General features: G+C 38.6%; 42 non-coding genes across 42 annotated transcripts; all 42 read right to left on the minus strand.

Moving 5' to 3' along the window:
- Window positions 1-1,460: 1,460 nt before the first annotated feature.
- Window positions 1,461-1,533, minus strand: trnai-gau (transfer RNA isoleucine (anticodon GAU)). Its single transcript has one exon. It is a non-coding gene; the product is annotated as a tRNA-Ile (tRNA).
- Window positions 1,534-1,782: 249 nt separating this feature from the next.
- On the minus strand, window positions 1,783-1,855 carry trnai-gau (transfer RNA isoleucine (anticodon GAU)). Its single transcript has one exon. It is a non-coding gene; the product is annotated as a tRNA-Ile (tRNA).
- Window positions 1,856-2,908: 1,053 nt separating this feature from the next.
- trnai-aau (transfer RNA isoleucine (anticodon AAU)) lies at window positions 2,909-2,981 on the minus strand. The gene has a single exon. It is a non-coding gene; the product is annotated as a tRNA-Ile (tRNA).
- Window positions 2,982-4,197: 1,216 nt separating this feature from the next.
- Window positions 4,198-4,270, minus strand: trnai-gau (transfer RNA isoleucine (anticodon GAU)). The gene has a single exon. It is a non-coding gene; the product is annotated as a tRNA-Ile (tRNA).
- An 888-nt stretch (window positions 4,271-5,158) lies between these two features.
- On the minus strand, window positions 5,159-5,231 carry trnai-gau (transfer RNA isoleucine (anticodon GAU)). Its single transcript has one exon. It is a non-coding gene; the product is annotated as a tRNA-Ile (tRNA).
- Window positions 5,232-5,641: 410 nt separating this feature from the next.
- Window positions 5,642-5,714, minus strand: trnai-gau (transfer RNA isoleucine (anticodon GAU)). Its single transcript has one exon. It is a non-coding gene; the product is annotated as a tRNA-Ile (tRNA).
- An 88-nt stretch (window positions 5,715-5,802) lies between these two features.
- trnai-gau (transfer RNA isoleucine (anticodon GAU)) lies at window positions 5,803-5,875 on the minus strand. Its single transcript has one exon. It is a non-coding gene; the product is annotated as a tRNA-Ile (tRNA).
- Window positions 5,876-9,021: 3,146 nt separating this feature from the next.
- On the minus strand, window positions 9,022-9,094 carry trnai-aau (transfer RNA isoleucine (anticodon AAU)). Its single transcript has one exon. It is a non-coding gene; the product is annotated as a tRNA-Ile (tRNA).
- Window positions 9,095-10,469: 1,375 nt separating this feature from the next.
- On the minus strand, window positions 10,470-10,542 carry trnai-aau (transfer RNA isoleucine (anticodon AAU)). The gene has a single exon. It is a non-coding gene; the product is annotated as a tRNA-Ile (tRNA).
- Window positions 10,543-11,434: 892 nt separating this feature from the next.
- On the minus strand, window positions 11,435-11,507 carry trnai-aau (transfer RNA isoleucine (anticodon AAU)). The gene has a single exon. It is a non-coding gene; the product is annotated as a tRNA-Ile (tRNA).
- A 1,376-nt stretch (window positions 11,508-12,883) lies between these two features.
- On the minus strand, window positions 12,884-12,956 carry trnai-aau (transfer RNA isoleucine (anticodon AAU)). Its single transcript has one exon. It is a non-coding gene; the product is annotated as a tRNA-Ile (tRNA).
- Window positions 12,957-14,974: 2,018 nt separating this feature from the next.
- trnam-cau (transfer RNA methionine (anticodon CAU)) lies at window positions 14,975-15,047 on the minus strand. Its single transcript has one exon. It is a non-coding gene; the product is annotated as a tRNA-Met (tRNA).
- Window positions 15,048-16,418: 1,371 nt separating this feature from the next.
- On the minus strand, window positions 16,419-16,491 carry trnam-cau (transfer RNA methionine (anticodon CAU)). Its single transcript has one exon. It is a non-coding gene; the product is annotated as a tRNA-Met (tRNA).
- Window positions 16,492-17,692: 1,201 nt separating this feature from the next.
- trnam-cau (transfer RNA methionine (anticodon CAU)) lies at window positions 17,693-17,765 on the minus strand. The gene has a single exon. It is a non-coding gene; the product is annotated as a tRNA-Met (tRNA).
- Window positions 17,766-17,849: 84 nt separating this feature from the next.
- On the minus strand, window positions 17,850-17,922 carry trnai-aau (transfer RNA isoleucine (anticodon AAU)). The gene has a single exon. It is a non-coding gene; the product is annotated as a tRNA-Ile (tRNA).
- An 88-nt stretch (window positions 17,923-18,010) lies between these two features.
- On the minus strand, window positions 18,011-18,083 carry trnam-cau (transfer RNA methionine (anticodon CAU)). The gene has a single exon. It is a non-coding gene; the product is annotated as a tRNA-Met (tRNA).
- An 88-nt stretch (window positions 18,084-18,171) lies between these two features.
- trnam-cau (transfer RNA methionine (anticodon CAU)) lies at window positions 18,172-18,244 on the minus strand. The gene has a single exon. It is a non-coding gene; the product is annotated as a tRNA-Met (tRNA).
- A 728-nt stretch (window positions 18,245-18,972) lies between these two features.
- trnam-cau (transfer RNA methionine (anticodon CAU)) lies at window positions 18,973-19,045 on the minus strand. Its single transcript has one exon. It is a non-coding gene; the product is annotated as a tRNA-Met (tRNA).
- A 402-nt stretch (window positions 19,046-19,447) lies between these two features.
- trnal-caa (transfer RNA leucine (anticodon CAA)) lies at window positions 19,448-19,520 on the minus strand. Its single transcript has one exon. It is a non-coding gene; the product is annotated as a tRNA-Leu (tRNA).
- An 88-nt stretch (window positions 19,521-19,608) lies between these two features.
- On the minus strand, window positions 19,609-19,681 carry trnam-cau (transfer RNA methionine (anticodon CAU)). Its single transcript has one exon. It is a non-coding gene; the product is annotated as a tRNA-Met (tRNA).
- Window positions 19,682-19,925: 244 nt separating this feature from the next.
- trnam-cau (transfer RNA methionine (anticodon CAU)) lies at window positions 19,926-19,998 on the minus strand. Its single transcript has one exon. It is a non-coding gene; the product is annotated as a tRNA-Met (tRNA).
- An 83-nt stretch (window positions 19,999-20,081) lies between these two features.
- Window positions 20,082-20,154, minus strand: trnam-cau (transfer RNA methionine (anticodon CAU)). The gene has a single exon. It is a non-coding gene; the product is annotated as a tRNA-Met (tRNA).
- A 244-nt stretch (window positions 20,155-20,398) lies between these two features.
- On the minus strand, window positions 20,399-20,471 carry trnam-cau (transfer RNA methionine (anticodon CAU)). The gene has a single exon. It is a non-coding gene; the product is annotated as a tRNA-Met (tRNA).
- Window positions 20,472-20,720: 249 nt separating this feature from the next.
- Window positions 20,721-20,793, minus strand: trnam-cau (transfer RNA methionine (anticodon CAU)). The gene has a single exon. It is a non-coding gene; the product is annotated as a tRNA-Met (tRNA).
- An 88-nt stretch (window positions 20,794-20,881) lies between these two features.
- trnam-cau (transfer RNA methionine (anticodon CAU)) lies at window positions 20,882-20,954 on the minus strand. Its single transcript has one exon. It is a non-coding gene; the product is annotated as a tRNA-Met (tRNA).
- Window positions 20,955-21,203: 249 nt separating this feature from the next.
- On the minus strand, window positions 21,204-21,276 carry trnam-cau (transfer RNA methionine (anticodon CAU)). The gene has a single exon. It is a non-coding gene; the product is annotated as a tRNA-Met (tRNA).
- An 84-nt stretch (window positions 21,277-21,360) lies between these two features.
- On the minus strand, window positions 21,361-21,433 carry trnam-cau (transfer RNA methionine (anticodon CAU)). Its single transcript has one exon. It is a non-coding gene; the product is annotated as a tRNA-Met (tRNA).
- An 88-nt stretch (window positions 21,434-21,521) lies between these two features.
- trnam-cau (transfer RNA methionine (anticodon CAU)) lies at window positions 21,522-21,594 on the minus strand. The gene has a single exon. It is a non-coding gene; the product is annotated as a tRNA-Met (tRNA).
- Window positions 21,595-21,682: 88 nt separating this feature from the next.
- trnal-caa (transfer RNA leucine (anticodon CAA)) lies at window positions 21,683-21,755 on the minus strand. The gene has a single exon. It is a non-coding gene; the product is annotated as a tRNA-Leu (tRNA).
- An 88-nt stretch (window positions 21,756-21,843) lies between these two features.
- Window positions 21,844-21,916, minus strand: trnam-cau (transfer RNA methionine (anticodon CAU)). The gene has a single exon. It is a non-coding gene; the product is annotated as a tRNA-Met (tRNA).
- A 245-nt stretch (window positions 21,917-22,161) lies between these two features.
- trnam-cau (transfer RNA methionine (anticodon CAU)) lies at window positions 22,162-22,234 on the minus strand. The gene has a single exon. It is a non-coding gene; the product is annotated as a tRNA-Met (tRNA).
- Window positions 22,235-22,483: 249 nt separating this feature from the next.
- On the minus strand, window positions 22,484-22,556 carry trnam-cau (transfer RNA methionine (anticodon CAU)). Its single transcript has one exon. It is a non-coding gene; the product is annotated as a tRNA-Met (tRNA).
- An 88-nt stretch (window positions 22,557-22,644) lies between these two features.
- trnam-cau (transfer RNA methionine (anticodon CAU)) lies at window positions 22,645-22,717 on the minus strand. The gene has a single exon. It is a non-coding gene; the product is annotated as a tRNA-Met (tRNA).
- Window positions 22,718-22,805: 88 nt separating this feature from the next.
- On the minus strand, window positions 22,806-22,878 carry trnaw-cca (transfer RNA tryptophan (anticodon CCA)). Its single transcript has one exon. It is a non-coding gene; the product is annotated as a tRNA-Trp (tRNA).
- Window positions 22,879-22,966: 88 nt separating this feature from the next.
- Window positions 22,967-23,039, minus strand: trnam-cau (transfer RNA methionine (anticodon CAU)). Its single transcript has one exon. It is a non-coding gene; the product is annotated as a tRNA-Met (tRNA).
- A 245-nt stretch (window positions 23,040-23,284) lies between these two features.
- trnam-cau (transfer RNA methionine (anticodon CAU)) lies at window positions 23,285-23,357 on the minus strand. The gene has a single exon. It is a non-coding gene; the product is annotated as a tRNA-Met (tRNA).
- Window positions 23,358-23,606: 249 nt separating this feature from the next.
- Window positions 23,607-23,679, minus strand: trnam-cau (transfer RNA methionine (anticodon CAU)). The gene has a single exon. It is a non-coding gene; the product is annotated as a tRNA-Met (tRNA).
- An 88-nt stretch (window positions 23,680-23,767) lies between these two features.
- Window positions 23,768-23,840, minus strand: trnam-cau (transfer RNA methionine (anticodon CAU)). The gene has a single exon. It is a non-coding gene; the product is annotated as a tRNA-Met (tRNA).
- An 83-nt stretch (window positions 23,841-23,923) lies between these two features.
- Window positions 23,924-23,996, minus strand: trnam-cau (transfer RNA methionine (anticodon CAU)). The gene has a single exon. It is a non-coding gene; the product is annotated as a tRNA-Met (tRNA).
- Window positions 23,997-24,084: 88 nt separating this feature from the next.
- On the minus strand, window positions 24,085-24,157 carry trnam-cau (transfer RNA methionine (anticodon CAU)). Its single transcript has one exon. It is a non-coding gene; the product is annotated as a tRNA-Met (tRNA).
- An 88-nt stretch (window positions 24,158-24,245) lies between these two features.
- On the minus strand, window positions 24,246-24,318 carry trnal-caa (transfer RNA leucine (anticodon CAA)). Its single transcript has one exon. It is a non-coding gene; the product is annotated as a tRNA-Leu (tRNA).
- An 83-nt stretch (window positions 24,319-24,401) lies between these two features.
- trnam-cau (transfer RNA methionine (anticodon CAU)) lies at window positions 24,402-24,474 on the minus strand. Its single transcript has one exon. It is a non-coding gene; the product is annotated as a tRNA-Met (tRNA).
- Window positions 24,475-24,555: the final 81 nt, after the last annotated feature.

The following is a 24,555-nucleotide window of genomic DNA, read 5'->3' on the forward strand; positions in this document are numbered from 1 at the left end:
AAGAACACTATGCTTCATGTGAGGGTTGAAGTCACGACCTTCAGATTATGAGACTGACGTGCTACCTGCTGCGCCAATGAAGCTGTAATCTTGAAATGAAATCGCAAAATCAAAATCCAATTTCTCTCCCTTTTTTCAATTATTCTTCAAAAACTCGACAAAAGAACACTATGCTTCATGTGAGGGTTGAACTCACGACCTTCAGATTATGAGACTGACGTGCTACCTGCTGCGCCAATGAAGCTGTAATCTTGAAATGAAATCGCAAAATCAAAATCCAATTTCTCTCCCTTTTTTCAATTATTCTTCAAAAACTCGACAAGAGAACACTATGCATCATGTGAGGGTTGAACTCACGACCTTCAGATTATGAGACTGACGTGCTACCTGCTGCGCCAATGAAGCTGTAATCTTGAAGTGAAATCGCAAAATCAATATCCAATTCCTCTCCCTTTTTTCAATTATTCTTCAAAAACTCGACAAGAGAACACTATGCTTCATGTGAGGGTTGAACTCACGATCTTCAGATTATGAGACTGACACGCTACTTGCTGCGCCAATGAAGCTATTATTATTTACTAAAATTGCAAAAGCAAAATCCAATTCCTCTCCCTTTTTTCAATTATTCTTCAAAAACTCGACAAGAGAACACTATGCTGCATGTGAGGGTTGAACTCTCGACCTTCAGATTATGAGACTGACACGCTACCTGCTGCGCCAATGAAGCTATTATTATTTACTAAAATTGCAAAAGCAAAATCCAATTCCTCTCCCTTTTTTCAATTATTCTTCAAAAACTCGACAAGAGAACACTATGCTTCATGTGAGGGTTGAAGTCACGACCTTCAGATTATGAGACTGACACGCTACCTGCTGCGCCAATGAAGCTATTATTATTGACTAAAATTGCAAAAGCAAAATCCAATTCCTCTCCCTTTTTTCAATTATTCTTCAAAAACTCGACAAAAGAACACTATGCTTCATGTGAGGGTTGAACTCACGACCTTCAGATTATGAGACTGACACGCTACCTGCTGCGCCAATGAAGCTCTAATCTTGAAGTGAAATCGCAAAATCAAAATCCAATTTCTCTCCCATTTTTTCAATTATTCTTCAAAAACTCGACAAAAGAACACTATGCTTCATGTGAGGGTTGAACTCACGTCCTTCAGATTATGAGACTGACACGCTACCTGCTGCGCCAATGAAGCTGTAATCTTGAAATGAAATCGCAAAATCAAAATCCAATTTCTCTCCCTTTTTTCAATTATTCTTCAAAAACTCGACAAAAGAACACTATGCTTCATGTGAGGGTTGAACTCACGACCTTCAGATTATGAGACTGACACGCTACCTGCTGCGCCAATGAAGCTGTAATCTTGAAGTGAAATCGCAAAATCAAAATCCAATTTCTCTCCCTTTTTTCAATTATTCTTCAAAAACTCGACAAGAGAACACTATGCTTCATGTGAGGGTTGAACTCACGACATTCAGATTATCAGACTGACGCGCTACCTGCTGCGCCAATGAAGCTATTATTATTTACTAAAATTGCAAAAGCAAAATCCAAATCCTCTCCCTTTTTTCAATTATTCTTCAAATACTCGACAAGAGAACACTATGCTTCATGTGAGGGTTGAACTCACGACCTTCAGATTATGAGACTGACGTGCTACCTGCTGCGCCAATGAAGCTATTATTATTTACTAAAATTGCAAAAGCAAAATCCAATTCCTCTCCCTTTTTTCAATTATTCTTCAAAAACTCGACAAGAGAACACTATGCTTCATGTGAGGGTTGAACTCACGACCTTCAGATTATCATACTGACACGCTACCTGCTGCGCCAAAGAAGCTGTAATCTTGAAATGAAATCGCAAAATCAATATCCAATTCCTCTCCCTTTTTTCAATTATTCTTCAAAAACTCGACAAGAGAACACTATGCTTCATGTGAGGATTGAACTCACGACCTTCAGATTATGAGACTGACGTGCTACCTGCTGTGCCAATGAAGCTGTAATCTTGAAGTGAAATCGCAAAATCAAAATCCAATTTCTCTACTTTTTTCAATTATTTTCCAAAAACTCGACAAGAGAACACTATGCTTCATGTGAGGGTTGAACTCACGACCTTCAGATTATGACACTGACACTCTACCTTCTGCGCCAATGAAGCTATTATTATTTACTAAAATTGCAAAAGCAAAATCCAATTCCTCTCGCTTTTTTCAATTATTCTTCAAAAACTCGACAAGAGAACACAATGCTTCATGTGAGGAATGAACTCACGACCTTCAGATTATGAGACTGACGTGCTACGTGCTGCGCCAATGAAGCTGTAATCTTGAAGTGAAATCGCAAAATCAATATCCAATTCCTCTCCCTTTTTTCAATTATTCTTCAAAAACTCGACACGAGAACACTATGCTTCATGTGAGGGTTGAACTCACGACCTTCAGATTATGAGACTGACATGCTACCTGCTGCGCCAATGAAGCTATTATTATTTACTAAAATTGCAAAAGCAAAATCCTATTCCTCTCCCTTTTTTCAATTATTCTTCAAAAACTCGACAAAAGAACACTATGCTTCATGTGAGGCTTGAACTCATGACCTTCAGATTATGAGACTGACACGCTACCTGCTGCGCCAATGAAGCTGTAATCTTGAAATGAAATCGCAAAATCAAAATCCAATTTCTCTCCCTTTTTTCAATTATTCTTCAAAAACTCGACAAGAGAACACTATGCTTAATGTGAGGGTTGAACTCATGACCTTCAGATTACGAGACTGACACGCTACCTGCTGCGCCAATGAAGCTATCATTATTTACTATAATTGCAAAAGCAAAATCCAATTCCTCTCCCTTTTTTCAATTATTCTTCAAAAACTCGACAAGAGAACACTATGCTTCATGTGAGGGTTGAACTCACGACCTTCAGATTATTAGACTGACACGCTACCTGCTGCGCCAATGAAACTGTAATCTTGAAGTGAAATCGCAAAATCAAAATCCAATTTCTCTCCCTTTTTTCAATTATTCTTCAAAAACTCGACAAGAGAACACTATGCTTCATGTGAGGGTTGAACTCATGACCTTCAGATTATGATACTGACGTGCTACCTGCTGCGCCAATGAAGCTGTAATCTTGAAGTGAAATCGCAAAATCAATATCCAATTCCTCTCCCTTTTTTCAATTATTTTCCAAAAACTCGACAAGAGAACACTATGCTTCATGTGAGGGTTGAACTCACGACCTTCAGATTATGAGACTGACACGCTACCTGCTGCGCCAATGAAGCTGTAATCTTGAAGTGAAATCGCAAAATCAATATCCAATTCCTCTCCCTTTTTTCAATTATTCTTTAAAAACTCGACAAGAGAACACTATGCTTCATGTGAGGGTTGAACTCACGACCTTCAGATTATGAGACTGACGTGCTACCTGCTGTGCCAATGAAGCTGTAATCTTGAAGTGAAATCGCAAAATCAAAATCCAATTTCTCTCCCTTTTTTTCAATTATTCTTCAAAAACTCGAAAAGAGAACACTATGCTTCATGTGAGGGTTGAACTCACGACCTTCAGATTATGAGACTGACACGCTACCTGCTGCGCCAATGAAGCTATTATTATTTACTAAAATTGCAAAAGCAAAATCCAATTCCTCTCCCTTTTTTCAATTATTCTTCAAAAACTCGACAAGAGAACACTATGCTTCATGTGAGGGTCGAACTCACGACCTTCAGATTATGAGACTGACACGCTACCTGCTGCGCCAATGAAGCTCTAATCTTGAAGTGAAATCGCAAAATCAAAATCCAATTTCTCTCCCTTTTTTCAATTATTCTTCAAAAACTCGACAAGAGAACACTATGCTTCATGTGAGGGTTGAACTCACGACCTTCAGATTATGAGACTGACGTGCTACCTGCTGTGCCAATGAAGCTGTAATCTTGAAGTGAAATCGCAAAATCAAAATCCAATTTCTCTCCTTTTTTCAATTATTTTCCAAAAACTCGACAAGAGAACACTATGCTTCATGTGAGGGTTGAACTCACGACCTTCAGATTATGAGACTGACACTCTACCTTCTGCGCCAATGAAGCTCTAATCTTGAAGTGAAATCGCAAAATCAAAATCCAATTTCTCTCCCATTTTTTCAATTATTCTTCAAAAACTCGACAAGAGAACACTATGCTTCATGTGAGGGTTGAACTCACGACATTCAGATTATCAGACTGACACGCTACCTGCTGCGCCAATGAAGCTATTATTATTTACTAAAATTGCAAAAGCAAAATCCAAATCCTCTCCCTTTTTTCAATTATTCTTCAAATACTCGACAAGAGAACACTATGCTTCATGTGAGGGTTGAACTCACGACCTTCAGATTATGAGACTGACGTGCTACCTGCTGCGCCAATGAAGCTGTAATCTTGAGGTGAAATCGCAAAATCAAAATCCAATTTCTCTCCCTTTTTTCAATTATTCTTCAAAAACTCGACAAGAGAACACTATGCTTCATGTGAGGGTTGAACTCACGACCTTCAAATTATGAGACTGACGTGCTACCTGCTGCGCCAATGAAGTTGTAATCTTGAAGTGAAATCGCAAAATCAAAATCCAATTTCTCTCCCTTTTTTCAATTATTCTTCAAAAACTCGACAAGAGAACACTATGCTTCATGTGAGGGTTGAACTCACGACCTTCAGATTATGAGACTGACACGCTACCTGCTGCGCCAATGAAGCTGTAATCTTGAAGTGAAATCGCAAAATCAAAATCCAATTTCTCTCCCTTTTTTCAATTATTCTTCAAAAACTCGACAAGAGAACACTATGCTTCATGTGAGGGGTTGAACTCACGACCTTCAGATTATGAGACTGACACGCTACCTGCTGCGCCAATGAAGCTATTATTATTTACTAAAATTGCAAAAGCAAAATCCTCTCCCTTTTTTCAATTATTCTTCAAATACTCGACAAGAGAACACTATGCTTCATGTGAGGGTTGAACTCACGACCTTCAGATTATGAGACTGACGTGCTACCTGCTGCGCCAATGAAGCTGTAATCTTGAAATGAAATCGCAAAATCAATATCCAATTCCTCTCCCTTTTTTCAATTATTCTTCAAAAACTCGACAAGAGAACACTATGCTTCATGTGAGGGTTGAACTCACGACCTTCAGATTATCAGACTGACACGCTACCTGCTGCGCCAAAGAAGCTGTAATCTTGAGGTGAAATCGCAAAATCAAAATCCAATTTCTCTCCCTTTTTTCAATTATTCTTCAAAAACTCGACAAGAGAACACTATGCTTCATGTGAGGGTTGAACTCACGACCTTCAAATTATGAGACTGACGTGCTACCTGCTGCGCCAATGAAGTTGTAATCTTGAAGTGAAATCGCAAAATCAAAATCCAATTTCTCTCCCTTTTTTCAATTATTCTTCAAAAACTCGACAAGAGAACACTTTGCTTCATGTGAGGGTTGAACTCACGACCTTCAGATTATGAGACTGACACGCTACCTGCTGCGCCAATGAAGCTGTAATCTTGAAGTGAAATCGCAAAATCAAAATCCAATTTCTCTCCCTTTTTTCAATTATTCTTCAAAAACTCGACAAGAGAACACTATGCTTCATGTGAGGATTGAACTCACGACCTTCAGATTATCAGACTGACACGCTACCTGCTGCGCCAATGAAGCTATTATTATTTACTAAAATTGCAAAAGCAAAATCCAAATCCTCTCCCTTTTTTCAATTATTCTTCAAATACTCGACAAGAGAACACTATGCTTCATGTGAGGGTTGAAGTCACGACCTTCAGATTATCAGACTGACACGCTACCTGCTGCGCCAATGAAGTTGTAATCTTGAAGTGAAATCGCAAAATCAAAATCCAATTTCTCTCCCTTTTTTCAATTATTCTTCAAAAACTCGACAAGAGAACACTATGCTTCATGTGAGGGTTGAACTCACGACCTTCAGATTATGACACTGACACTCTACCTTCTGCGCCAATGAAGCTATTATTATATACTAAAATTGCAAAAGCAAAATCCAATTCCTCTCCCTTTTTTCAATTATTCTTCAAAATCTCGACAAGAGAACACTATGCTTCATGTGAGGGTTGAACTCAGGACCTTCAGATTATGAGACTGACACGCTACCTGCTGCGCCAATGAAGCTATTATTATTTACTAAAATTGCAAAAGCAAAATCCAATTCCTCTCCCTTTTTTCAATTATTCTTCAAAAACTCGACAAGAGAACACTATGCTTCATGTGAGGAATGAACTCACGACCTTCAGATTATGAGACTGACGTGCTACGTGCTGCGCCAATGAAGCTGTTATCTTGAAGTGAAATCGCAAAATCAATATCCAATTCCTCTCCCTTTTTTCAATTATTCTTCAAAAACTCGACAAGAGAACACTATGCTTCATGTAAGGGTTGAACTCACGACCTTCAGATTATGAGACTGACGTGCTATCTGCTGCGCCAATGAAGCCGTAATCTTGAAGTGAAATCGCAAAATCAATATCCAATTCCTCTCCCTTTTTTCAATTCTTCTTCAAAAACTCGACAAGAGAACACTATGCTTCATGTGAGGGTTGAACTCACGACCTTCAGATTATGAGACTGACACGCTACCTGCTGCGCCAATGAAGCTATCATTATTTACTATAATTGCAAAAGCAAAATCCAATTCCTCTCCCTTTTTTCAATTATTCTTCAAAAACTCGACAAGAGAACACTATGCTTCATGTGAGGGTTGAACTCATGACCTTCAGATTATGATACTGACGTGCTACCTGCTGCGCCAATGAAGCTGTAATCTTGAAGTGAAATCGCAAAATCAATATCCAATTCCTCTCCCTTTTTTCAATTATTCTTCAAAAACTCGACAAGAGAACACTATGCTTCATGTGAGGGTTGAACTCACGACCTTCAGATTATGAGACTGACGTGCTACCTGCTGTGCCAATGAAGCTGTAATCTTGAAGTGAAATCGCAAAATCAAAATCCAATTTCTCTCCTTTTTTCAATTATTTTCCCAAAACTCGACAAGAGAACACTATGCTTCATGTGAGGGTTGAACTCACGACCTTCAGATTATGAGACTGACACGCTACCTGCTGCGCCAATGAAGCTGTAATCTTGAAGTGAAATCGCAAAATCAAAATCCAATTTCTCTCCCTTTTTTCAATTATTCTTCAAAACCTCGACAAGAGAACACTATGCTTCATGTGAGGGTTGAACTCACGACCTTCAGATTATGAGACTGACACGCTACCTGCTGCGCCAATGAAGCTGTTATCTTGAGGTGAAATCGCAAAATCAAAATCCAATTTCTCTACTTTTTTCAATTATTTTCCAAAAACTCGACAAGAGAACACTATGCTTCATGTGAGGGTTGAACTCACGACCTTCAGATTATGACACTGACACTCTACCTTCATCGCCAATGAAGCTATTATTATTCACTAAAATTGCAAAAGCAAAATCCAATTCCTCTCCCTTTTTTCAATTATTCTTCAAAACCTCGACAAGAGAACACTTTGCTTCATGTGAGGGTTGAACTCACGACCTTCAGATTATGGGACTGACACGCTACCTGCTGCGCCAATGAAGCTGTAATCTTGAGGTGAAATCGCAAAATCAAAATCCAATTTCTCTCCCTTTTTTTCAATTATTCTTCAAAAACTCGAAAAGAGAACACTATGCTTCATGTGAGGGTTGAACTCACGACCTTCAAATTATGAGACTGACGTGCTACCTGCTGCGCCAATGAAGTTGTAATCTTGAAGTGAAATCGCAAAATCAAAATCCAATTTCTCTACTTTTTTTCAATTATTTTCAAAAAACTCGACAAGAGAACACTATGCTTCATGTGAGGGTTGAACTCACGACCTTCAGATTATGACACTGACACTCTACCTTCTGCGCCAATGAAGCTATTATTATTCACTAAAATTGCAAAAGCAAAATCTAATTCCTCTCCCTTTTTTTAATTATTCTTCAAAATCTCGACAAGAGAACACTATGCTTCATGTGAGGGTTGAACTCACGACCTTCAGATTATGAGACTGACACGCTACCTGCTGCGCCAATGAAGCTATTATTATTTACTAAAATTGCAAAAGCAAAATCCAATTCCTCTCCCTTTTTTCAATTATTCTTCAAAAACTCGACAAGAGAACACTATGCTTCATGTGAGGAATGAACTCACGACCTTCAGATTATGAGACTGACGTGCTACGTGCTGCGCCAATGAAGCTGTAATCTTGAAGTGAAATCGCAAAATCAATATCCAATTCCTCTCCCTTTTTTCAATTATTCTTCAAAAACTCGACACGAGAACACTATGCTTCATGTGAGGGTTGAACTCACGACCTTCAGATTATGAGACTGACATGCTACCTGCTGCGCCAATGAAGCTATTATTATTTACTAAAATTGCAAAAGCAAAATCCAATTCCTCTCCCTTTTTTCAATTATTCTTCAAAAACTCGACAAAAGAACACTATGCTTCATGTGAGGCTTGAACTCACGACCTTCAGATTATGAGACTGACACGCTACCTGCTGCGCCAATGAAGCTGTATTCTTGAAGTGAAATTGCAAAATCAAAATCCAATTTCTCTCCCTTTTTTCAATTATTCTTCAAAAACTCGACAAGAGAACACTATGCTTCATGTAAGGGTTGAACTCACGACCTTCAGATTATGAGACTGACGTGCTATCTGCTGCGCCAATGAAGCTGTAATCTTGAAGTGAAATCGCAAAATCAATATCCAATTCCTCTCCCTTTTTTCAATTATTCTTCAAAAACTCGACAAGAGAACACTATGCTTCATGTGAGGGTTGAACTCACGACCTTCAGATTATGAGACTGACACGCTACCTGCTGCGCCAATGAAGCTATCATCATTTACTATAATTGCAAAAGCAAAATCCAATTCCTCTCCCTTTTTTAAATTATTCTTCAAAAACTCAACAAGAGAACACTATGCTTCATGTGAGGGTTGAACTCACGACCTTCAGATTATTAGACTGACACGCTACCTGCTGCGCCAATGAAACTGTAATCTTGAAGTGAAATCGCAAAATCAAAATCCAATTTCTCTCCCTTTTTTCAATTATTCTTCAAAAACTCGACAAGAGAACACTATGCTTCATGTGAGGGTTGAACTCACGACCTTCAGATTATGATACTGACGTGCTACCTGCTGCGCCAATGAAGATGTAATCTTGAAGTGAAATCGCAAAATCAAAATCCAATTTCTCTCCTTTTTTCAATTATTTTCCAAAAACTCGACAAGAGAACACTATGCTTCATGTGAGGGTTTAACTCACGACCTTCAGATTATGAGACTGACGTGCTACCTGCTGTGCCAATAAAGCTGTAATCTTGAAGTGAAATCGCAAAATCAAAATCCAATTTCTCTCCCTTTTTTCAACTATTCTTCAGAAACTCGACAAGAGAACACTATGCTTCATGTGAGGGTTGAACTCACGACCTTCAGATTATGAGACTGACGTGCTACCTGCTGCGCCAATGAAGTAGTAATTTTGAAGTGAAATCGCAAAATCAAAATCTAATTTATCTCCCTTTTTTCAATTATTCTTCAAAAACTCGACAAGAGAACACTATGCTTCATGTGACGGTTGAACTCACGACCTTCAGATTATGAGACTGACGTGCTACCTGCTGTGCCAATGAAGCTGTAATCTTGAAGTGAAATCGCAAAATCAAAATCCAATTCCTCTCCCTTTTTTCAATTATTCTTCAAAAACTCGACAAGAGAACACTATGCTTCATGTGAGGGTTGAACTCACGACCTTCAGATTATGAGACTGACACTCTACCTTCTGCGCCAATGAAGCTATTATTATTCACTAAAATTGCAAAAGCAAAATCCAATTCCTCTCCCTTTTTTCAATTATTCTTCAAAATCTCGACAAGAGAACACTATGCTTCATGTGAGGGTTGAACTCACGACCTTCAGATTATGAGACTGACACGCTACCTGCTGCGCCAATGAAGCTATTATTATTTACTAAAATTGCAAAAGCAAAATCCAATTCCTCTCCCTTTTTTCAATTATTCTTCAAAAACTCGACAAGAGAACACTATGCTTCATGTGAGGAATGAACTCACGACCTTCAGATTATGAGACTGACGTGCTACGTGCTGCGCCAATGAAGCTGTAATCTTGAAGTGAAATCGCAAAATCAATATCCAATTCCTCTCCCTTTTTTCAATTATTCTTCAAAAACTCGACAAGAGAACACTATGCTTCATGTGAGGGTTGAACTCACGACCTTCAGATTATGAGACTGACACGCTCCCTGCTGCGCCAATGAAGCTATCATTATTTACTATAATTGCAAAAGCAAAATCCAATTCCTCTCCCTTTTTTCAATTATTCTTCAAAAACTCAACAAGAGAACACTATGCTTCATGTGAGGGTTGAACTCACGACCTTCAGATTATTAGACTGACACGCTACCTGCTGCGCCAATGAAACTGTAATCTTGAAGTGAAATCGCAAAATCAAAATCCAATTTCTCTCCCTTTTTTCAGTTATTCTTCAAAAACTCGACAAGAGAACACTATGCTTCATGTGAGGATTGAACTCATGACCTTCAGATTATGATACTGACGTGCTACCTGCTGCGCCAATGAAGCTGTAATCTTGAAGTGAAATCGCAAAATCAATATCCAATTCCTTTCCCTTTTTTCAATTATTCTTCAAAAACTCGACAAGAGAACACTATGCTTCATGTGAGGGTTGAACTCACGACCTTCAGATTATGAGACTGACGTGCTACCTGCTGTGCCAATGAAGCTGTAATCTTGAAGTGAAATCGCAAAATCAAAATCCAATTTCTCTCCTTTTTTCAATTATTTTCCAAAAACTCGACAAGAGAACACTATGCTTCATGTGAGGGTTGAACTCACGACCTTCAGATTATGAGACTGACACGCTACCTGCTGCGCCAATGAAGCTGTAATCTTGAAGGGAAATCGCAAAATCAAAATCCAATTTCTCTCCCATTTTTCAATTATTCTTCAAAAACTCGACAAGAGAACACTATGCTTCATGTGAGGGTTGAACTCACGACCTTCAGATTATGAGACTGACGTGCTACCTGCTGCGCCAATGAAGCTGTAATCTTGAAGTGAAATCGCAAAATCAATATCCAATTCCTCTCCCTTTTTTCAATTATTCTTCAAAAACTCGACAAGAGAACACTATGCTTCATGTGAGGGTTGAACTCACGACCTTCAGATTATGAGACTGACACGCTACCTGCTGCGCCAATGAAGCTATCATTATTTACTATAATTGCAAAAGCAAAATCCAATTCCTCTCCCTTTTTTCAATTATTCTTCAAAAACTCGACAAGAGAACACTATGCTTCATGTGAGGGTTGAACTCACGACCTTCAGATTATTAGACTGACACGCTACCTGCTGCGCCAATGAAGCTGTAATCTTGAAGTGAAATCGCAAAATCAAAATCCAATTTCTCTCCTTTTTTCAATTATTTTCCAAAAACTCGACAAGAGAACACTATGCTTCATGTGAGGGTTGAACTCACGACCTTCAGATTATGAGACTGACACGCTACCTGCTGCGCCAATGAAGCTATTATTATTTACTAAAATTGCAAAAGCAAAATCCAATTCCTCTCCCTTTTTTCAATTATTCTTCAAAAACTCGACAAGAGAACACTATGCTTCATGTGAGGGTTGAACTCACGACCTTCAGATTATGAGACTGACACGCTACCTGCTGCGCCAATGAAGCTGTAATCTTCAGGTGAAATCGCAAAATCAAAATCCAATTCCTCTCCCTTTTTTCAATTATTCTTCGAAAACTCGACAAGAGAACACTATGCTTCATGTGAGGGTTGAACTCACGACCTTCAGATTATGAGACTGACACGCTACCTGCTGCGCCAATGAAGCTGTAATCTTGAGGTGAAATCGCAAAATCAAAATCCAATTTCTCTCCCTTTTTTTCAATTATTCTTCAAAAACTCGAAAAGAGAACACTATGCTTCATGTGAGGGTTGAACTCACGACCTTCAGATTATGAGACTGACACGCTACCTGCTGCGCCAATGAAGCTATTATTATTTACTAAAATTGCAAAAGAAAAATCCAATTCCTCTCCCTTTTTTCAATTATTCTTCAAAAACTCGACAAGAGAACACTATGCTTCATGTGAGGGTTGAACTCACGACCTTCAGATTATGAGACTGACACGCTACCTGCTGCGCCAATGAAGCTATTATTATTGACTAAAATTGCAAAAGCAAAATCCAATTCCTCTCCCTTTTTTCAATTATTCTTCAAAAACTCGACGAAAGAACACTATGCTTCATGTGAGGATTGAACTCACGACCTTCAGATTATGAGACTGACGTGCTACCTGCTGTGCCAATGAAGCTGTAATCTTGAAGTGAAATCGCAAAATCAAAATCCAATTTCTCTCCCTTTTTTCAATTATTCTTCAAAAACTCGACAAGAGAACACTATGCTTCATGTGAGGGTTGAACTCACGACCTTCAGATTATGAGACTGACGTGCTACCTGCTGCGCCAATGAAGCTGTAATCTTGAAGTGAAATCGCAAAATCAATATCCAATTCCTCTCCCTTTTTTCAATTATTCTTCAAAAACTCGACAAGAGAACACTATGCTTCATGTGAGGGTTGAACTCACGACCTTCAGATTATGAGACTGACACGCTACCTGCTGCGCCAATGAAGCTATCATTATTTACTATAATTGCAAAAGCAAAATCCAATTCCTCTCCCTTTTTTCAATTATTCTTCAAAAACTCGACAAGAGAACACTATGCTTCATGTGAGGGTTGAACTCACGACCTTCAGATTATTAGACTGACACGCTACCTGCTGCGCCAATGAAACTGTAATCTTGAAGTGAAATCGCAAAATCAAAATCCAATTTCTCTCCCTTTTTTCAATTATTCTTCAAAAACTCGACAAGAGAACACTATGCTTCATGTGATGGTTGAACTCACGACCTTCAGATTATGATACTGACGTGCTACCTGCTGCGCCAATGAAGCTGTAATCTTGAAGTGAAATCGCAAAATCAAAATCCAATTTCTCTCCTTTTTTCAATTATTTTCCAAAAACTCGACAAGAGAACACTATGCTTCATGTGAGGGTTGAACTCACGACCTTCAGATTATGAGACTGACACGCTACCTGCTGCGCCAATGAAGCTGTAATCTTGAAGTGAAATCGCAAAATCAAAATCCAATTTCTCTCCCTTTTTTCAATTATTCTTCAAAAACTCGACAAGAGAACACAATGCTTCATGTGAGGGTTGAACTCACGACCTTCAGAGTATGAGACTGACGTGCTACCTGCTGCGCCAATGAAGCTGTAATCTTGAAGTGAAATCGCAAAATCAAAATCCAATTTCTCTCCCACTTTTCAATTATTCTTCAAAAACTCGACAAGAGAACACTATGCTTCATGTGAGGGTTGAACTCACGACCTTCAGATTATGAGACTGACACGCTACCTGCTGCGCCAATGAAGCTATTATTATTTACTAAAATTGCAAAAGCAAAATCTAATTCCTCTCCCTTTTTTCAATTATTCTTCGAAAACTCGACAAGAGAACACTATGCTTCATGTGAGGGTTGAACTCACGACCTTCAGATTATGAGACTGACGTGCTACCTCCTGTGCCAATGAAGCTGTAATCTTGAAGTGAAATCGCAAAATCAAAATCCAATTTCTCTCCTTTTTTCAATTATTCTTCAAAAACTCGACAAGAGAACACTATGCTTCATGTGAGGGTTTAACTTACGACCTTCAGATTATTAGACTGACACGCTACCTGCTGCGCCAATGAAACTGTAATCTTGAAGTGAAATCGCAAAATCAAAATCCAATTTCTCTCCCTTTTTTCAATTATTCTTCAAAAACTCGACAAGAGAACACTATGCTTCATGTGATGGTTGAACTCACGACCTTCAGATTATGATACTGACGTGCTACCTGCTGCGCCAATGAAGCTGTAATCTTGAAGTGAAATCGCAAAATCAATATCCAATTCCTCTCCCTTTTTTCAATTATTCTTCAAAAACTCGACAAGAGAACACTATGCTTCATGTGAGGGTTGAACTCACGACCTTCAGATTATGAGACTGACGTGCTACCTCCTGTGCCAATGAAGCTGTAATCTTGAAGTGAAATCGCAAAATCAAAATCCAATTTCTCTCCTTTTTTCAATTATTTTCCAAAAACTCGACAAGAGAACACTATGCTTCATGTGAGGGTTGAACTCACGACCTTCAGATTATGAGACTGACGTGCTACCTGCTGTGCCAATGAAGCTGTAATCTTGAAGTGAAATCGCAAAATCAAAATCCAATTTCTCTCCCTTTTTTCAATTATTCTTCAAAAACTCGACAAGAGAACACTATGCTTCATGTGAGGGTTGAACTCACGACCTTCAGATTATGAGACTGACGTGCTACCTGCTGCGCCAATGAAGCTGTAATCTTGAAGTGAAATCGCAAAATCAAAATCCAATTTCTCTCCCACTTTTCAATTATTCTTCAAAAACTCGACAAGAGAACACTATGCTTCATGTGAGGGTTGAACTCACGACCTTCAGATTATGAGACTGACACGCTACCTGCTGCGCCAATGAAGCTATTATTATTTACTAAAATTGCAAAAGCAAAATCTAATTCCTCTCCCTTTTTTCAATTATTCTTCGAAAACTCGACAAGAGAACACTATGCTTCATGTGAGGGTTGAACTCACGACCTTCAGATTATGAGACTGACACGCTAGCTGCTGCGCCAATGAAGCTGTAATCTTGAGGTGAAATCGCAAAATCAAAATCCAATTTCTCTCCCTTTTTTTCAATTATTCTTCAAAAACTCGAAAAGAGAACACAATGCTTCATGTGAGGGTTGAACTCACGACCTTCAGATTATGAGACTGACGCGCTACCTGCTGCGCCAATGAAGCTGTAACTATGAATTGAAATCGCAAAATCAAAATCCAATTTCCCTCTCTTTTTTCAATTATTTTCCAAAAACTCGAAAAGACAACACAATGCTTCATGTGAGGGTTGAACTCACGACCTTCAGATTATGAGACTGACGTGCTACCTGCTGCGCCAATGAAGCTGTATATTTGAATTGAAATCGCAAAATCAAAATCCAATTTCCCTCTCTTTTTTCAATTAATTTCCAAAAACTCGAAAAGACAACACAATGCTTCATATGAGGGTTGAACTCACGACCTTCAGATTATGAGACTGACGCGCTACCTGCTGCGCCAATGAAGCTGTGTTTCCTTTCAAAATTTCAAAATCAAAATCCATTATTTCCTTTTTTTTTCGATTTTCAAAAAGCTCAAAATGAGAACTCAATGCTTCATGTGAGGGTTGATATCACAACCTTCAGATTATGAGACTGACACGCTACCTGCTGCGCCAATGAAGCTGTAATCTTGAAATGAAATCGCAAAATCAAATTCCAATTTCTCTCCCTTTTTTCAATTAATTTCCAAAAACTCGACAAGAGAACACTATGCTTCATGTGAGGGTTGAACTCACGACCTTCAGATTATGAGACTGACGTGCTACCTGCGGGGCCAATGAAACTGTAATTTTCAATTGAAATCGCAAAATCGAAATACAATTTCTCTCCCTTTTTCGATTATTTTCCAAAAACCCGACAAGAGAACACTATGCTTCATGTGAGGTTTGAACTCACGAACTTCAGATTATGAGACTGACACACTACCTGCTGCGCCAATGAAGCTGTAAATATCAATTGAAATCGCAAAATCAAAATCCAATTTCTCTCCCTTTTTTCAATTAATTTCCCAAAACTCAACAGAAGAACAATATGCTTCATGTGAGGGTTGAACTCACGACCTTCAGATTATGAGACTGACGTGCTACCTGCGGGGCCAATGAAACTGTAATTTTCAATTGAAATCGCAAAATCAAAATACAATTTCTCTCCCTTTTTTAAATTATTTTCCAAAAATTCGAAAAGACAACACAAAGCTTCATGTGAGGGTTGAACTCACGATCTTCAGATAATGAGACTGACGCGCTACCTGCTGCGCCAATGAAGCTGTAACTTTGAGCTGAAATCGCAAAATCAAAATCCAATTTCCCTCTCTTTTTTCAATTATTTTCCAAAAACTCGAAAAGACAACACAATGCTTCATGTGAGGGTTGAACTCACGACCTTCAGATTATGAGACTGATGCGCTACCTGCTGCGCCAATGAAGCTGTAACTTTGAATTGAAATCGCAAAATCAAAATCCAATTTCCCTCTCTTTTTTCAATTATTTTCCAAAAACTCGAAAAGACAACACAATGCTTCATGTGAGGGTTGAACTCACGACCTTCAGATTATGAGACTGACGCGCTACCTGCTGCGCCAATGAAGCTGTAACTTTGAGCTGAAATCGCAAAATCAAAATCCTATTTCCCTCTCTTTTTTCAATTATTTTCCAAAAACTCGAAAAGACAACACAATGCTTCATGTGAGGGTTGAACTCACGACCTTCAGATTATGAGACTGATGCGCTACCTGCTGCGCCAATAAAGCTGTAATTTTCAGTTGAAATCGCAAAATCAAAATCCAATTTCTCTCCCTTTTTTCAATTAATTTCCAAAAACTCGAAAAGACAACACAATGCTTCATGTGAGGGTTGAACTCACGACCTTCAGATTATGAGACTGACACGCTACCTGCTGCGCCAATGAAGCTATGTTTCCTTTCAAAATTTCAAAATCAAAATCCATTATTTCCTTTTTTTTCGATTTTCAAAAAGCTCAAAATGAGAACTCAATGTTTCATGTGAGGGTTGAACTCACAACCTTCAGATTATGAGACTGACGCGCTACCTGCTGCGCCAATGAAGCTGTAACTTTGAATTGAAATCGCAAAATCAAAATCCAATTTCCCTCTCTTTTTTCAATTATTTTCCAAAAACTCGAAAAGACAACACAATGCTTCATGTGAGGGTTGAACTCACGACCTTCAGATTATGAGACTGACGTGCTACCTGCTGCGCCAATGAAGCTGTATCTTTGAATTGAAATCGCAAAATCAAAATCCAATTTCCCTCTCTTTTTTCAATTAATTTCCAAAAACTCGAAAAGACAACACAATGCTTCATGTGAGGGTTGAACTCACGACCTTCAGATTATGAGACTGACACGCTACCTGCTGCGCCAATGAAGCTGTGTTTCCTTTCAAAATTTCAAAATCAAAATCCATTATTTCCTTTTTTTTTCGATTTTTAAAAAGCTCAAAATGAGAACTCAATGCTTCATGTGAGGGTTGATATCACAACCTTCAGATTATGAGACTGACGCGCTACCTGCTGCGCCAATGAAGCTGTAACTTTAAGTTGAAATCGCAAAATCAAAATCCAATTTCCCTCTCTTTTTTCAATTATTTTCCAAAAACTCGAAAAGACAACACAATGCTTCATGTGAGGGTTGAACTCACGACCTTCAGATTATGAGACTGACACGCTACCTGCTGCGCCAATGAAGCTGTGTTTCCTTTCAAAATTTCAAAATCAAAATCCATTATTTCCTTTTTTTTCGATTTTCAAAAAGCTCAAAATGAGAACTCAGTGCTTCATGTGAGGGTTGAACTCACGACCTTCAGATTATGAGACTGACGCGCTACCTGCTGCGCCAATGAAGCTGTGTTTCCTTTCAAAATTTCAAAATTAAAATCCATTGTTTCCTTTTTTTTTCGATTTTCAAAAAGCGCAAAATGAGAACTCAATGCTTCATGTGAGGGTTGAACTCACAACCTTCAGATTATTAGACTGACGCGCTACCTGCTGCGCCAATGAAGCTGTAACTTTGAACTGAAATCGCAAAATCAAAATCCAATTTCCCTCTCTTTTTTCAATTATTTTCCAAAAACTCGAAAAGACAACACAATGCTTCATGTGAGGGTTGAACTCACGACCTTCAGATTATGAGACTGACGCGCTACCTGCTGCGCCAATGAAGCTGTAACTTTGAATTGAAATCGCAAAATCAAAATCCAATTTCTCTACCTTTTTTCAATTATTTTCCAAAAACTCGAAAAGACAACACAATGCTTCATGTGAGGGTTGAACTCACGACCTTCAGATTATGAGACTGACGCGCTACCTGCTGCGCCAATGAAGCTGTAACTTTGAATTGAAATCGCAAAATCAAAATCCAATTTCTCTACCTTTTTTCAATTATTTTCCAAAAACTCGAAAAGACAACACAATGCTTCATGTGAGGGTTGAACTCACGACCTTCAGATTATGAGACTGACGCGCTACCTGCTGCACCAATGAAGCTGTAACTTTGAATTGAAATCGCAAAATCAAAATCCAATTTCTCTACCTTTTTTCAATTATTTTCCAAAAACTCGACAAGAGAACACTATGCTTCTTGTGAGGGTTGAACTCACGACCTTCAGATTATGAGACTGACGCGCTACCTGCTGCGCCAATGAAGCTGTGTTTCCTTTCAAAATTTCAAAATTAAAATCCATTGTTTCCTTTTTTTTTCGATTTTCAAAAAGCGCAAAATGAGAACTCAATGCTTCATGTGAGGGTTGAACTCACAACCTTCAGATTATGAGACTGACGCGCTACCTGCTGCGCCAATGAAGCTGTAACTTTGAACTGAAATCGCAAAATCAAAATCCAATTTCCCTCTCTTTTTTCAATTATTTTCCAAAAACTCGAAAAGACAACACAATGCTTCATGTGAGGGTTGAACTCACGACCTTCAGATTAAGAGACTGACGCGCTACCTGCTGCGCCAATGAAGCTGTAACGTTGAATTGAAATCGCAAAATCAAAATCCAATTTCTCTACCTTTTTTCAATTATTTTCCAAAAACTCGAAAAGACAACACAATGCTTCATGTGAGGGTTGAACTCACGACCTTCAGATTATGAGACTGACGCGCTACCTGCTGCGCCAATGAAGCTGTGTTTCCTTTCAAAATTTCAAAATTAAAATCCATTGTTTCCTTTTTTTTTCGATTTTCAAAAAGCGCAAAATGAGAACTCATTGCTTCATGTGAGGGTTGAACTCACGACCTTCAGATTATGAGAATGACGCGCTACCTGCTGCGCCCATGAAGCTGTAACTTTGAATTGAAATCGCAAAATCAAAATCCAATTTCTCTACCTTTTTTCAATTATTTTCCAAAAACTCGACAAGAGAACACTATGCTTCTTGTGAGGGTTGAACTCACGACCTTCAGATTATGAGACTGACGCGCTACCTGCTGCGCCAATGAAGCTGTGTTTCCTTTCAAAATTTCAAAATTAAAATCCATTGTTTCCTTTTTTTTTCGATTTTCAAAAAGCGCAAAATGAGAACTCAATGCTTCATGTGAGGGTTGAACTCACAACCTTCAGATTTTGAGACTGACGCGCTACCTGCTGCGCCAATGAAGCTGTAACTTCAAACCGAAATCGCAAAATCAAAATCCAATTTCCCTCTCTTTTTTCAATTATTTTCCAAAAACTCGAAAAGACAACACAATGCTTCATGTGAGGGTTGAACTCACGACCTTCAGATTATGAGACTGACGCGCTACCTGCTGCGCCAATGAAGCTGTAACTTTGTATTGAAATCGCAAAATCAAAATCCAATTTCCCTATCTTTTTTCAATTATTTTCCAAAAACTCGAAAAGACAACACAATGCTTCATGTGAGGATGGAACTCACGACCTTCAGATTATGAGACTGACGCGCTACCTGCTGCGCCAATGAAGCTGTGTTTCCTTTCAAAATTTCAAAATCAAAATCCATTATTTCCTTTTTTTTCGAATTTCAAAAAGCTCAAAATGAGAACTCAATGCTTCATGTGAGAGTTGAACTCACGACCTTCAGATTATGAGACTGACGCGCTACCTGCTGCGCCAATGAAGCTGTGTTTCCTTTCAAAATTTCAAAAACAAAATCCATTATTTCCTTTTTTTTCGATTTTCAAAAAGCTCAAAATGAGAACTCAATGCTTCATGTGAGGGTTGAACTCACGACCTTCAGATTATGAGACTGACGCGCTACCTGCTGCGCCAATGAAGCTGTGTTTCCTTTCAAAATTTCAAAATTAAAATCCATTGTTTCCTTTTTTTTCGATTTTCAAAAAGCGCAAAATGAGAACTCAATGCTTCATGTGAGGGTTGAACTCACAACCTTCAGATTATGAGACTGACGCACTACCTGCTGCGCCAATGAAGCTGTAACTTTGAACTGAAATCGCAAAATCAAAATCCAATTTCCCTCTCTTTTTTCAATTATTTTCCAAAAACTCGAAAAGACAACACAATGCTTCATGTGAGGGTTGAACTCACGACCTTCAGATTATGAGACTGACGCGCTACCTGCTGCGCCAACGAAGCTGTAACTTTGAATTGAAATTGCAAAATCAAAATCCAATTTCCCTCTCTTTTTTCAATTATTTTCCAAAAACTCGAAAAGACAACACAATGCTTCATGTGAGGGTTGAACTCACGACCTTCAGATTATGAGACTGACGCGCTACCTGCTGCGCCAATGAAGATGTAATTCTGTAACAAAATTGCAAAACCAAAATATAATTTATCTCCCTTTTTTCATTTATTTTCCAAAAACTCGAAAAGACAACACAATGCTTCATGTGAGGATTGAACTCACGACCTTCAGATTATGAGACTGACGCGCTACCTGCTGCGCCAATGAAGCTGTAACTTTGAACTGAAATCGCAAAATCAAAATCCAATTTCCCTCTCTTTTTTCAATTATTTTCCAAAAACTCGAAAAGACAACACAATGCTTCATGTGAGGGTTGAACTCACGACCTTCAGATTATGAGACTGACGCGCTACCTGCTGCGCCAATGAAGCTGTAACTTTGAATTGAAATCGCAAAATCAAAATCCAATTTCCCTCTCTTTTTTCAATTATTTTCCAAAAACTCGAAAAGACAACACAATGCTTCATGTGAGGGTTGAACTCACGACCTTCAGATTATGAGACTGACGCGTTACCTGCTGCGCCAATGAAGCTGTAACTTTGGATTGAAATCGCAAAATCAAAATCCAATTTCCCTCTCTTTTTTCAATTATTTTCCAAAAACTCGAAAAGACAACACAATGCTTCATGTGAGGGTTGAACTCACGACCTTCAGATTATGAGACTGACGCGCTACCTGCTGCGCCAATGAAGCTGTGTTTCGTTTCAAAATTTCAAAATCAAAATCCATTGTTTCCTTTTTTTTTCGATTTTCAAAAAGCTCAAAATGAGAACTCAATGCTTCATGTGAGGGTTGAACTCACGACCTTCAGATTATGAGACTGACGCGCTACCTGCTGCGCCAATGAAGCTGTAACTTTAAATTGAAATTGCAAAATCAAAATCCAATTTCCCTCTCTTTTTTCAATTATTTTCCAAAAACTCGAAAAGACAACACAATGCTTCATGTGAGGGTTGAACTCACGACCTTCAGATTATGAGACTGACGCGCTACCTGCTGCGCCAATGAAGCTGTAATTTTCAATTGAGATCGCAAAATCAAAATCCAATTTCTCTCCCTTTTTTCAATTAATTTCCAAAAACTCGACAAGAGAACACAATGCTTCATGTGAGGGTTGAACTCACGACCTTCAGATTTTGAGACTGACGCGCTACCTGCTGCGCCAATGAAGATGTAATTCTGTAACAAAATTGCAAAACCAAAATATAATTTATCTCCCTTTTTTCAATTATTTTCCAAAAACTCGAAAAGACAACACAATGCTTCATGTGAGGGTTGAACTCACGACCTTCAGATTATGAGACTGACGCGCTACCTGCTGCGCCAATGAAGCTGTGTTTCCTTTCAAAATTTCAAAATCAAAATCCATTATTTCCTTTTTTTTTCGATTTTCAAAAAGCTCAAAATGAGAACTCAATGCTTCATGTGAGGGTTGATATCACAACCTTCAGATTATGAGACTGACGCGCTACCTGCTGCGCCAATGAAGCTGTAACTTTGAACTGAAATCGCAAAATCAAAATCCAATTTCCCTCTCTTTTTTCAATTATTTTCCAAAAACTCGAAAAGACAACACAATGCTTCATGTGAGGGTTGAACTCACGACCTTCAGATTATGAGACTGACGCGCTACCTGCTGCGCCAATGAAGCTGTAACTTTGAATTGAAATCGCAAAATCAAAATCCAATTTCCCTCTCTTTTTTCAATTATTTTCCAAAAACTCGAAAAGACAACACAATGCTTCATGTGAGGGTTGAACTCACGACCTTCAGATTATGAGACTGACACGCTACCTGCTGCGCCAATGAAGCTGTAACTTTGATTTGAAATCGCAAAATCAAAATCCAATTTCCCTCTCTTTTTTCAATTATTTTCCAAAAACTCGAAAAGACAACACAATGCTTCATGTGAGGGTTGAACTCACGACCTTCAGATTATGAGACTGACGCGCTACCTGCTGCGCCAATGAAGCTGTAACTTTAAATTGAAATCGCAAAATCAAAATCCAATTTCCCTCTCTTTTTTCAATTATTTTCCAAAAACTCGAAAAGACAACACAATGCTTCATGTGAGGGTTGAACTCACGACCTTCAGATTATGAGACTGACGCGCTACCTGCTGCGCCAATGAAGCTGTAATTTTCAATTGAGATCGCAAAATCAAAATCCAATTTCTCTCCCTTTTTTCAATTAATTTCCAAAAACTCGACAAGAGAACACAATGCTTCATGTGAGGGTTGAACTCACGACCTTCAGATTTGGAGACTGACGCGCTACCTGCTGCGCCAATGAAGATGTAATTCTGTAACAAAATTGCAAAACCAAAATATAATTTATCTCCCTTTTTTCAATTATTTTCCAAAAACTCGAAAAGACAACACAATGCTTCATGTGAGGGTTGAACTCACGACCTTCAGATTATGAGACTGACGCGCTACCTGCTGCGCCAATGAAGCTGTGTTTCCTTTCAAAATTTCAAAATCAAAATCCATTATTTCCTTTTTTTTTCGATTTTCAAAAAGCTCAAAATGAGAACTCAATGCTTCATGTGAGGGTTGATATCACAACCTTCAGATTATGAGACTGACGCGCTACCTGCTGCGCCAATGAAGCTGTAACTTTGAACTGAAATCGCAAAATCAAAATCCAATTTCCCTCTCTTTTTTCAATTATTTTCCAAAAACTCGAAAAGACAACACAATGCTTCATGTGAGGGTTGAACTCACGACCTTCAGATTATGAGACTGACGCGCTACCTGCTGCGCCAATGAAGCTGTAACTTTGAATTGAAATCGCAAAATCAAAATCCAATTTCCCTCTCTTTTTTCAATTATTTTCCAAAAACTCGAAAAGACAACACAATGCTTCATGTGAGGGTTGAACTCACGACCTTCAGATTATGAGACTGACACGCTACCTGCTGCGCCAATGAAGCTGTAACTTTGATTTGAAATCGCAAAATCAAAATCCAATTTCCCTCTCTTTTTTCAATTATTTTCCAAAAACTCGAAAAGACAACACAATGCTTCATGTGAGGGTTGAACTCACGACCTTCAGATTATGAGACTGACGCGCTACCTGCTGCGCCAATGAAGCTGTAACTTTGGATTGAAATCGCAAAATCAAAATCCAATTTCCCTCTCTTTTTTCACTTATTTTCCAAAAACTCGAAAAGACAACACAATGCTTCATGTGAGGGTTGAACTCACGACCTTCAGATTATGAGACTGACGCGCTACCTGCTGCGCCAATGAAGCTGTGTTTCCTTTCAAAATTTCAAAATCAAAATCCATTGTTTCCTTTTTTTTCGATTTTCAAAAAGCTCAAAATGAGAACTCAATGCTTCATGTGAGGGTTGAACTCACGACCTTCAGATTATGAGACTGACGCGCTACCTGCTGCGCCAATGAAGCTGTAACTTTAAATTGAAATCGCAAAATCAAAATCCAATTTCCCTCTCTTTTTTCAATTATTTTCCAAAAACTCGAAAAGACAACACAATGCTTCATGTGAGGGTTGAACTCACGACCTTCAGATTATGAGACTGACGCGCTACCTGCTGCGCCAATGAAGCTGTAATTTTCAATTGAGATCGCAAAATCAAAATCCAATTTCTCTCCCTTTTTTCAATTAATTTCCAAAAACTCGACAAGAGAACACAATGCTTCATGTGAGGGTTGAACTCACGACCTTCAGATTTTGAGACTGACGCGCTACCTGCTGCGCCAATGAAGCTGTGATTCCTTTCAAAATTTCAAAATCAAAATCCATTATTTCCTTTTTTTTCGATTTTCAAAAAGCTCAAAATGAGAACTCAATGCTTCATGTGAGGGTTGAACTCACGACCTTCAGATTATGAGACTGACGCGCTACCTGCTGCGCCAATGAAGCTGTGTTTCCTTTCAAAATTTCAAAATAAAAATCCATTGTTTCCTTTTTTTTTCGATTTTCAAAAAGCGCAAAATGAGAACT

The sequence above is a fragment of the Urocampus carinirostris genome, unplaced genomic scaffold (genome assembly GCF_059441175.1).
Source record: "Urocampus carinirostris isolate Australia breed hairy pipefish unplaced genomic scaffold, RoL_Ucar_1.0 HiC_scaffold_41, whole genome shotgun sequence".
Taxonomy (NCBI): Eukaryota; Metazoa; Chordata; class Actinopteri; order Syngnathiformes; family Syngnathidae; genus Urocampus; species Urocampus carinirostris.